Source organism: Notamacropus eugenii, chromosome 3 (genome assembly GCF_028372415.1).
Source record: "Notamacropus eugenii isolate mMacEug1 chromosome 3, mMacEug1.pri_v2, whole genome shotgun sequence".
NCBI lineage: Eukaryota > Metazoa > Chordata > Mammalia > Diprotodontia > Macropodidae > Notamacropus > Notamacropus eugenii.
Window position 1 is genome coordinate 95,749,926 of NC_092874.1, and position 11,706 is coordinate 95,761,631.

An 11,706-nucleotide genomic window follows, 5' to 3' on the forward strand; every position below is an offset into this window, starting at 1 on the left:
TCAAAAACTTTTTCTGAATCTATTGATATGATCATAAATTATGTTAATAGTTTTCCTTGTGTTAAACCATCTCTGTCTTCCTGGTATAAATCCCACTTGGTTATAATGTATAGTACTGGTAGTATATTGTTTTAATCTTTCACTTAGTATATTATTTAGGATTTTTTCATCCATATCCATTAATGAAATTGGTCTATAATTCTTTTCTCTGTTTTTGCTCTTTCTGGTTATGATACCATTACTATATTTCTCTCATAAAAGGAGTTTGGTAGGATCTCTCTTTTGCGTATTATTTCAAAAAATTATTTAATATTGGAATTAGTTGATCTTTAAATGTTTGATAGCGTCCATTTGTAAATCTACCCGGTCCTGGTGCTTTTTTCTTGGGAAGCTAATTTATGACCTGTGATTTCTTTTTTCTAAAATAAATCTGTTTAGATATTATATTTCCTCTTCTTTTCATTTTGCCAGTTTATATCTTTATAAATATTCTTCCATTTCATTTAAATTGTATAGGCATGTAAAATAAAATGTATTGGCACATAATTGGGTAAAACAATTCCTTATAATTCCTTTAGTTCCATCTTCATTAGTGATGTATATATCCCCCTTTTTTTGAAACTCGTGATTTGTTTTTCTTCTATCTTTTTAAAAATTAAATTAACCAATGGTTTACCTATTTTATATTTTTTCTATAATCAAGTCCTACTTTATGAATTCATTGGGTTTTTACTTTCAGTTTTATTCTTCTCACCTTTAATTTTTAGAAGTTCCAGTTTAGTGTTGAATTGGGGATCTTTAGTTTGTTCTTTTTCTAATTATTTTTTAAATTGTATACCAAATTCACTGGTCTGTTCTTTCTCTATTTTACTGATGTAAGTACTTAGAGAAATAAATTTTCTTCTGATTACTATTTTTTCTGTGTCCCTTAGGTTCTGATATGATATCTCATTGTTATTTTCTTTAATGAAATTATTGATTGTTTCTGTGATTTGTTCTTTAACCCTTGCATTCTTTACGATTAGGTTGTTTAATCTCTAATTAGATTTTTAATCTATGTTACTGTGATTCTTCATGAAATATAATTTTTATTGCATTGTGCTCTGAAAAGATACTTTTAATTTTTCTGCTTTTAAGTCTAAAATTTTATGTATTACTATACGATCAGTCTTTGTAAAGGTACCAAAAACTGCTGAAGAAAAGCTACAGCTTTGAAATAATGAAGACCTCAAGGGCTTCAGAGCAAAACTTAGGCTATATTCACACATATATATGCATGTGTGTTTGTATATATATTCTCACTCTTTCCCCCTTCACCTTATGTTTAGTCCTAGAACATGAGAATTTCTAACCAGAAAGATGACTCTAAGACTTGACCAGATTCTCTCTCAGGAAAGCAATGATTTTTATTTCTTTTCAACTGAATCAAATAACAAAGGCAGTAGAGGAAGTTGAGCCATTTGGACAGTTTTTTATTGAGAGTTGGAAGAGTTTCCTGATAAATTCTCATTTGATGAGCTTAGTCCATTATGTGTATCCCTCAAATCACCTAGTGTATGTAGATTAATCTTCCAAACAAAATCTTTCTCAATCTAGTATTGAAAAGAGAATTTTTTCTTGGAGAAAATTGGTCTAGTTAATACTGAAAAAAAATTCATGTAGTTAGTTCTTTTACAGGATTTGTAATATTTCAATAATGTATGTAATGGAAGCATTTACTGTGCATAGGTCTTAAGCTAGGTACTAGGGAAGATGTAACTACCAGTCCCTATCCTTATGGGGTTTATAATCACAGGGAGCAATAAGATATACACAGAAATAACCATACTATACGAGGCAGCATACTAAGCACATGAAAGAAATACAAATAAAGAGCAATGCAAGGTACAAGGAGTAAAATGACCTTTTCTGAACGGGAAGACTAGGGAAGATGTGGAGGATATGACATTAGAGGTCAATCTCAAAGAACGATTAGGATTTCAACCATTCGATAAGACGGAGAAGAATTTTCTAGGACTGAGGGACAAGAAAGTGAAGGCACAGATGCGAGAGGGTCTAAGACTTGAATAAGGGATGACAAGGCATCTAATTTGTCTAGAATTGAGAGTGTTTAAAGAAAGGGTAGTATGAAATACGATTGGAAAAGGAGAGTGATACCAGATTTCATAGTGACAAGACTATCAGAAGACATTCGTTAGAAAATATCTTTGTTGTGGTGAGGATTCCTTTGGTATGTGGGTTGTATGAGATGGTTTTTACAGGGTCTTCCAATTCTCACATTCTGTAAATTTTGAGAAGAGGTACATGATCAAAATTGTAAACTTTTTACCTGTGTGACCTTCAGAAAGCCAGTCAGTTAATGACTATTTATCAAGTGTCTACTCTATGCCAGGCACTGTACTACATACTGGGGATACAAAGAAGCGCAAAAGGCAGTCTCCATTCTCAAGAAGCTAACAGTCCTATGGGGAAGACAATATGTGAACAATTATGCACAAACAAGGAATATACATGACAAATTGGAAATAATCAAGAGAAGGATAGCACTAGAATTATAGAGGACCAGGAAAGGTTCCTGTAGAAATTCAGAGTTTAACTTTGACTTGAAGGAAGCAACAAGGCCAAGACACAGAGATGGGGAGGTAGAGCATTCCAGGCACTGGTGACAGTCATTGAAAATATCCGGAGTTGGGCATTCAAGTAACTGCAAAGAGGCCAGTGTAACTAAATCAGAGTACATGAAAGGCAGAGATGGGGTACAATATATAATGAAATTAAAAAGGAGAGGGGCAGGTAATGATGAACTTCGGATGCGAATAGATTTTATGTTTCATCCTGGAGGTGATATGGAGAATCCAGCAAAGCTGATTGAGTAAGGGTGGAGAGAGTGACATGGTCATACCTGTGCTTTAAGAGGTTCTCTTTGACAATAATGAGTGGAGAATGAATTGCAGTGGAAAAGAGATTTATGGTAGTGAGATTTCTTAGGGTCTCAGTTTCTTTAAATGTAAAATGTGAAGGGTTGGCTTAGATGATTTAGAAGGGCCTGTCCATCTCTAACTCTGTGATTCAATGATCTATGACCATTGAAATAGCCTATGTGACTGATATCAGAATAGTGCCTTTGGGAAGAAAAGAGAGGACAGATGGGAGAGATGTTCTGGAGATGAAATAGACAGTTCAAGCTTGGACATTTCATGGAAATGAAAAGGGGAAAGTTACAGAAAATTCCAAAGTTTTTAAATATCAAGGAATGGACAAATTTTTGTTTTTTGAAAAAATAGGTAAAGGAAAAGTATAGGAAAAATAAGGAGATGTTTTAGTGGAAAGCCTATGTGCAGTTCTGTTTTCAGGTTGAGTTTTCATTACTGAGAAGACATGCACGTAGAAATGTGCTATGGGCAATCAGAAATGTAGGTCTAGAGTTCTGGAGAGGTTGAACTAGAGATCTAGATGTGAAAGTTATCCATGAAGAGATGAATGTTAAAACCATAAGAGTGGGTGGCATTGCCAAGGCAAGGAAAATAGAGAAAGAATAGGAGAGCGGTCACCAGAGATGCCTGAAGTAGCTCACAGTTTCCCCTCAAACATACCATTAGCACTACCAGATATGAGAACTATCAGTGTCATGTCCTAATTTTTATGAAAAGAAGGGAGACAACCATTGACTTCTTTTAGGTATCTCTTTGCCAAGTATTCTTCAAAGGGATAGGAGTTGAGGATCAAATGTATTTTCAAAAATTAGGGAAACCAATTTGGAAAAAATTTCATAATGACATTGATAATGACCTCTTCCAATAACCATTATTAGGAGCCACTTTAGAAAACTACTCAGGCTTTTTGATAAATCAATATGGCAACTATGACAATAAATACCAAGGCAAAACACAAAAGCAGATTTCACAGTGGGAAGAAACCCATCTTTGGGCCCTCAAAAATGCTTGGACACTACAGTTAGCCTCAGCTTCTCTCACTTCTGATGTCTGCTTTTGAATTTGAAAGTTCACCTGTAAGTATTTTTAGTAATTTTCTTCAGACCCTCTATTGATAAATCTCAGAAGGATATTAGGATCATTGTAAAGGGCATTGCTGTAACATTTGCCTCCATTCTCTTCCTCCATCCTCTGAATCATAGTCATTAGCTCTGCTACCTGGGACTTCTGTTCCTGTCCAGTAGCCTGGTTGTTGAAGGCACAAAATCTCCTGCCACACTCTCGGATCCGCCACTGTAGGTTTTTATTTTTGGAATTTGTTATATAATCCTCTAGAGATTGCCTAAATCTTCTTTACAAGTGAAAGGCATAACTAGGTGCCTCATGGCTTTTACTCCAAAGATTTCCTTCACTTCCCTCACTGCTTCCTTATCCTTTGCAGTATAGTGGCCTATGTGAGTCACCAAAATTAATGCATGGGGTCCTGGGTAAGAGAGAAGGTAACACTCCCCAATTTCCTCATACATCTCTTCAGTCCAGGCACAATACTTTCTGCCCAAGGATAGTATTTCCCTTCGCACTTCTTCCAGCTCTGGTTTTCCCCACCAGGATGATCCTCAATAGCTCAGTGTTTTGATGACTGTCATGGCCTTCTGCAAAAAAAGGTATTTCTCAATAATGACACATGCCAACAAGTCCCACCATGTCCCATCAAATATCTTTGGTTGGTGCTACTCCTTATCCCTACTTATTTTAAAATATAAGTATTTGGAGAGTAGGAGGCAGGACTATCTGCAGATTTCTCTCTGTATGATGGGTAGCCTAGTAATTTGCAGTTAGATACATAACTACTTTTGTAGAAGGTGAGGTATGACAACTAACATTGTAGTTTTAGTATCTGCTTTTCTGCATTAACATTATATTTGGACCTTTCTCTCTCATTCTCCAAGGGTCAGGGCACATGGTAGGCAATGAATGAATGAGGGAAAAGAATAGATAAAGGGATTATCAAAGTGTTTCTAGAGCCCTCAATGGACCAATGTTCTGGTCACTGGCTCTCCACCCAAAGGTACCAACCTGGGATTTTCTTCCTAAGCATTATTCCATGAAATGATTCCTCTTCATCATTTTCCCCTGTCCTAGGCCTTATCTCTTCAGCGTCTTGCTTTGTTTTCCATGGTGATAGTTAGGCACCTAAGAGATTAGCATTTGCTATGGTATTATTTATTTATTTAGTTGTTCATTCCACTCCATTCAACATTTACAGAGCAGCACTGTATACATGGTCCAGTGTTGGGTACTGGATGAGATTGAACTGGGCACAGTTTCATAAGAATGCAGCCCTCAGTGGTGACTCTAGTGTGGCAGGAGCACATAAAAAACAATCACTATCATATGAACAAAACATGATGTTTCTCAAGAGAATACTAACAAAGTATTCATCAAAATTCAGGGACTATAGATATAATTACTATGTTGGATCAAAGAAGTCTTTATGAAGGAAGAGCTGCATTTGAATCTTACCTTACAGGGTAGGTAGGATTTTACCCCTTTGGGGGCATTTACATTTTTATGGGTATCCCTGCCTTAGCACAAAGGAACAAATTTCAAGCATTCTAGCAGGGTAGTGACATATTTATGGGCAGATGGCAACTTTCTTATTAGGTTGTCAGACTTTACCATACAGGTTGTCATTTTCTCTGCCTATATGTCTGGTTTTACCTTATTTCTGTGGTGGCAGCTGATCATTCACAAGGAAAAAGATGATTCAACCCCAGGTCCACTGTTTCTATACCTCTCAGGAGGACTCTGGGAGTAACACATCAATGACACTGTCTTCTTGCCCACATCAACATCTCCATCTTTTACTTCCTTCCTCTTCTGCTTTTCTTTCTAGAAAAAAGGGAGCTAAGAATCGCTCATCACACAACACATTAGAGCTAGAAACAACCTCTGAAATCACCTTTCCCAAACTATTTACATAATATAGGAGAAATCATGGCATTCAATTTGGGAATAATTATTCCAACAGAGCAATTCTTACTGGTGAAATTTTAATGTTCAGGTTAAAATAAACAGAGAAGCTCAGAAGACAATTCAATATAACTTTTTTCTCAGTCAGTAACCTAGCAGGTGGACTATTTAATCAAACTTTCTTATCTTCCTCCCACCCCAGAGAAGGTGAGAATCTGAGAAGGTAGTTCACCTGTCTTTAGTTCTTTTCATAGTAGGAGAGTCAATAAATAGAAATTTTTTAAGTGACTACTACATATTGGACGGAGATAGGAAATGAAAGTAGACGAAAAGACAATCCAGAAGCTCCTCTGGGTGGAGATGAAAGGTTTACACAGTTGGGTTTCTTTGGATCATTTACAGTGCTGACAATTCCAAGAAGACAATTAAAATAAATACATTACGCCAAAACTAATAGGAATGTTTCTTTTGCATCTTTGGGGACTGGGATGTAAAGGGAAGGTTGGTAAAACTGGTGAAAATACTGAAGACGGTGGCTCTTACTAGACAGGGTCCAGCACAGGTATATATACTATAGCTGAGGATACTGAAAGTGAGGTAAGGGATATGGAAAACGGTTGTATAACACAAAATTTAATGCCTCCACGATTTTCCCAAAAATTAGCCCTACTAAATAGGGAGCTGGGCCAAGGGGAGGGCAAAATAGGCAGTTGGCTAGGATACAATAAGGGGAAGGGCTGCTAGTAAACAAAAGCCTCATTATAATTTTGAAAAATAGATTCATGTGTTTTTTTTACCAGATAATTCTGTTCTCTGTGGCCCTAGGCTTTTATTCTGTAATATGGCAAGGTACATGTTTTATAATGAGGACTCAAGTTATCCAGTGAACAGTGACACACAGATCATTTTTCTCATACCTTGCCTTTGGAGCATAGGTGACTTTTCATAATTCTTTTGAGAGCTTATTTCAACTCTTGAAGCATGATCCATGCCTCTGACTTGACAAATTTACAGGTGTGAGATCTTTATGAGTGACGGAGGAATTCCCTAGACCCTCAAGAATACCCAAGACTACATTGTTAGTATTTACCTCCAGAGTTTGTCCAAGGGATTGGTAGTTGGCCATTTCCTCTAAGAGAGAGAACTATAAACCAGTGTTTTCTAAAAATCAAACTAAGTAGGCAGAACATTCAAAAAGGAAAAAATGAATCAGAAATGTATTACCTCATTTTACTAGTGTCTTCTGGTCATTTCCTTTAAAGATATCTCTATTTCTCCATCTCCATTGTCAACACTTCAGCACAGGTGCTTATCACTTCACATCTGGTACCTTCATTTTGCTGGTAGCCAGCCCAAGATTTATCACTATCCTATGACTGGAATATCTTGGAACTGAGTAGCTGGCTTTCTGAACCACAGAGCACCAATATCACCCAATATGAACCCATCTCTCAAATAGGGATGACTTTTCTCCTTGGTTCTCTATCATCTCTTCCCATTCCCTCACAAAAAGAATGATCCTGCATTCTTTCTTCCACAGGTTAAAAAAAAGACATCATCTTCTACTCCAATTCTAGCTCCTAATATGATGGCTTTGAATCTTTTCTCAATTTTCCATGTCTGTGAGGCTGAAAACCACTATGACATTTCTAAAATCCTTTGTCTCCTTCAATTCCACTGTCATCTTCTTGTAAATAGAGCTTTTCAATATAATGATTTAGAAAATAGTGAATTCTTTGTCACTGAAAGTGTCCAACTACAAATTGGACAACCATATATGAAGTGGGTTGCTGAAGTTATTACTACATCATGTAGGAGATTGGATAAAGGGAACTCAGTACCTTTCAACTCTACGATCTGGTGATTATAATTTGATGCTACTTGTTCATTATAAAATCAAGAAAAGGCAAAATTACCTCCTGGTTTTATATTATAGAAAATAATTAAGGATTCTCTTTTCCCATAATATAGTTCTTCAATTGGCCTGATGTGGTACCTAAAATCTTTATTATTGGAGCCCCCTCTTTAAGGCAGGACGCTGTCCTCAGATGATCCCTATTAAAATATGAGCTGGAAAGTTGTCAGTGTACAAGTAGGGTCTCTCTTGAGCTCTCCTCCAAAACCCCTCCAAATACCTGTAAAAATGACTCTAAAGAAATTCTGGAGCAGCAGTACTCACAAAAAGAGAAAATGAAATAAATTTCTATCCCAAGACAGCCTAGATGGTCTACAGGAAAAGTCTGTTGCACTATGCTGGGAGAGGAATACAGTTCAGGCTGCAATGGGGCAGACCAAGCCAGAGGAAACCTGGAGCAGGCCTTAGGGGACTGAATCATAGGCAGCTATGGCAGTTTCCAGACTTCTCACCACACAAACACCAAAGGCAACTTAGAAGGTCTGGAGGAAAAATCTGTGAAACTGGGAAAGAGAGGAGTGTAGTATAGCCCCATGCCAGTGCCAACAGAGGCAGTGGCAATGGTGGCAGCAGCTGCTGCTTCCAAAACTCTAAGCCCACAGATGGTAAGGGGACGTAGCAACTGATCAGAAGGAGATTGCAGGGATCTCTTTACTGGTACTGAGGCAGAATTCTCTTGCTTTGCCCACACATAGATATGACTTTCAGTCCTAGGGCAAGAAGGAGTACTGGCAAAACAGAGCTTGTGGCAGTAGTGGAGAGAGAACCCTCCTCACAGATCTAGGGCAGAAAAGAGTGCTTGTGGTCACTCACAGACCATAGCATAGGCCAGGAGAGGAATAAACACCTCTCCTTAGATCATACTATCTTGGAAGAACTGAAAACTTATAGGTCCCTAGACATATATCTGAAAACAGTTGCACAAAATCCCTGAAACTTGGGACAATACAAACTCCACCCTGGGAGCCAATCCCTCGTTCAACAAACAGTTAAAAGTGAAGTAATGAGCAGAGGACATAAGCAAACAATGGGAAAAAACTCTAACTATAGAATCTCATTATGATGACAAGGAAGATCAAAATACACACCCAAAAGAAGACAACGAAGTCAAAGCTTCTACAACCAAAGCCTCCAAGAAAAACCTGAATTGGTCTCAGGCCTTGGAATGCTTAAAATAATTGATAATCAAGTGAGAGAAGTAGAGAAAAAATTGAGAAGAGAAATGAGAGGGATGCAAGAAAATTATGACAAAAGGGCCAAAAGCTTGCCCAAGGAGGCCCCCCAAAATACTGAAGAAAGTAACACCTTAATAATAGACTAGACTAAGTGGTCAAAGAAGTCCAAAGAATCAATGAGAAGAAAAATGCCTTAAAAAGATGAATTGGCCAAATGGAAAAGCTCACTGAAGAAAAAAAGCAAATTGAAGCTAATGACTTTGAAAAATCAAGAAATTACAAAACAAAAACAAAACCATGAATTATAAAAAACAATGTGAAATATGTCCCTGGAAAAACAACTGACCTGGAAAACAGATCCAGAAGAGAAAATTTAAAAATTATTGAACCACCTGAAAGCCATGATCAAAAACAGAGCGCAGACATCATCTTTAAGAAATTATCAAGGAATACTGTCCTGATATTCTAGAACCAGAGGATAAAGTAGACATCAAAAGAATCTACCAATCTCCTCCTGAAAGAGATCCCAAAAGGAAAACTTTCCAACTTCCCACACCAAGGAGAAAATATTGCAAGCAGCCAGAGAGAATTAAGTATTGTGAAAGCACAATCAGGACAGCAAAAGATTTAGTAGCTTCTGTATTAAGGGATCAGAGGGCTTAGAATATGATATTCTGGAGGTCAAAGGGTTTAGGATTAAAACTGAGAATCACCTACCAAGCATAAATGAATACAATATATGAGGGGGGGAAATTGTCATTCAATGAGATAGAGGAATTTAATGCATTCCTTTTTTTGGACACAATTTAACTCTATTTTTACTCCTTTAAAACAATACTTTACAAAAAAAACCCCTCAGCTTTTACCTTTTCTGTTTCTATATTTAAATACAAAATATTTCAAAGTAGAATAAATTAACACAAATAATACAGATGTAAAGATTAGGATCATTTAGGCATAACAACTTTGGTATAAAGTCAAATTTATCTCAGTGCTTCTTTCTGTGTATGACAGGCGTGGGAATTAGCTGTTGGAAATTTATGGAAGGATTCCCTTTGCCTCTTTTTGTGACTAGAGGTGAGGAAGAGAAAGCAAAGATTGAGAAATTTTCCCATTCTTTTAGACGGACTAGTTCAATGCACAGACTTCTGACCACACAGAAACTTGAGTTTCATAGAAAAGTTTGGGTGCATGGCCTAGGGAACACAAAGAAAGCATATTGGGGTAGCACTGGGGAAGACAGAGAAATTTTGTCATGGCGTTCTGTGGCTTCTCTACAACACTCCAGAATTGGTCTTTCTAATTTGCTGATTTTCAGTGCAAAGAAAGACTGTTTCTTTGCTCCTAGGATTATGGCTGTGGCTGAGGGATTATCTGGAGACAGTCAGGCACAAGCCCAGCCACCTTGGAAAATTTGTGAAGGGAGTACAGAAAAGATTCTCTTCGTTATATAGTCCTGAGATTGGGGGTGGGAGTAAGAATGAGACTTTGTGAGATTTAGAATCATATCCTTAACAAATGCCAATGTGAACACTGGAAAAAAATATACCAAATTTTCTCTTTAAAAAACCTTGTGGTACAACTTTGCACTGTGATATCTATATCAGGGGATTTAAGCTTAAAAATCAAAGAGCACTGAATTAAATCCTCTAAATCAATCAAAACATAATAAGTTTTATTGATTAGGGTTATTTCTAAAACACAGAACTATATGTACATATTTGCATATAAATAGTAATTTAATATTTTATATACATATGTATATATATATTACTTTCAGTTTATATCCTGTGGAGAAATAATTAAATTCAAGGGAAAAAAGAGATATTTCATACAGATCAAAGTTTTGTTGCAAGAAGAACAAGGAGATGAGTTCTTCATCTCCATTAATTTATTTTATATAACTGATTCAAGGCCACATAAAGAATGCTCTACATTGCTATCTGAGCAAAAATAAGTGCTAGAGATGTTAAATTTAATGCATTCTTGAGAAGCCAGAGCTAAATTGAAAAAATTGACTTCTATATACAACAGTAAAGAGAAGCATGCGCAGGTAAACAGGAAAGACAGATCATAAGGGATTTATTAAAGTTGAACTGTTTACATTCCTACATGGAAAGATGATATTTGAAACTCATGAGATATTTCTCATTATTCATGTAGTTGGAGGGACTAGATAGATAGATAGACAGACAGACAGATACTCATGAGACATTTCTCATTATTCATGTAGTTGGAGGGACTACATAGATAGATAGATAGATAGATAGATAGATAGATAGATAGATAGACAGACAGAAAGATAGATGGAGGGCACAGGGTGAGATAAATATGAAGGGATGATATCTAAAAAATAAAATTAAGTAGTGAAAGAGGAATGTACTGAGAGGAGGAAAAGGAGAGGTAGAACGGGATAAATTATCTTATGTAAGAGAGGTAAGAAAAGGATTTTACAGTGAAGAAGAAGAGGGGAAGGTGAGAGGGAATTAGTGAATTTCATTCTCATCAAATTTGGCTTAAGGAGGGAATAACATGCACATTCATTTGGATATGGAAATCTATCTTACTCTATAGGAAAGGAGGGGGAAGGAGATAAGGAGGGAAGAGACAAGATATGGCAGATTGGGGGAGGAGGTAATCAGAAGCAAACACTTCTGTGGAGGAACAGGGTCAAAGGAGAGAATAGAATAAATGGAGACTAGCATAGTAT

General features: G+C 36.6%; 1 long non-coding RNA gene and 1 pseudogene across 4 annotated transcripts in view; one reads left to right on the forward strand and one right to left on the reverse strand.

The window, feature by feature from the left end:
* The window catches only part of LOC140533011 (uncharacterized), a 50,203-nt gene that overhangs the window by 35,926 nt on the left and 2,571 nt on the right, over positions 1-11,706 (forward strand). The window lies entirely within an intron of this gene.
* Positions 1,453-6,896, reverse strand: LOC140531028 (GTPase IMAP family member 5-like; annotated as a pseudogene).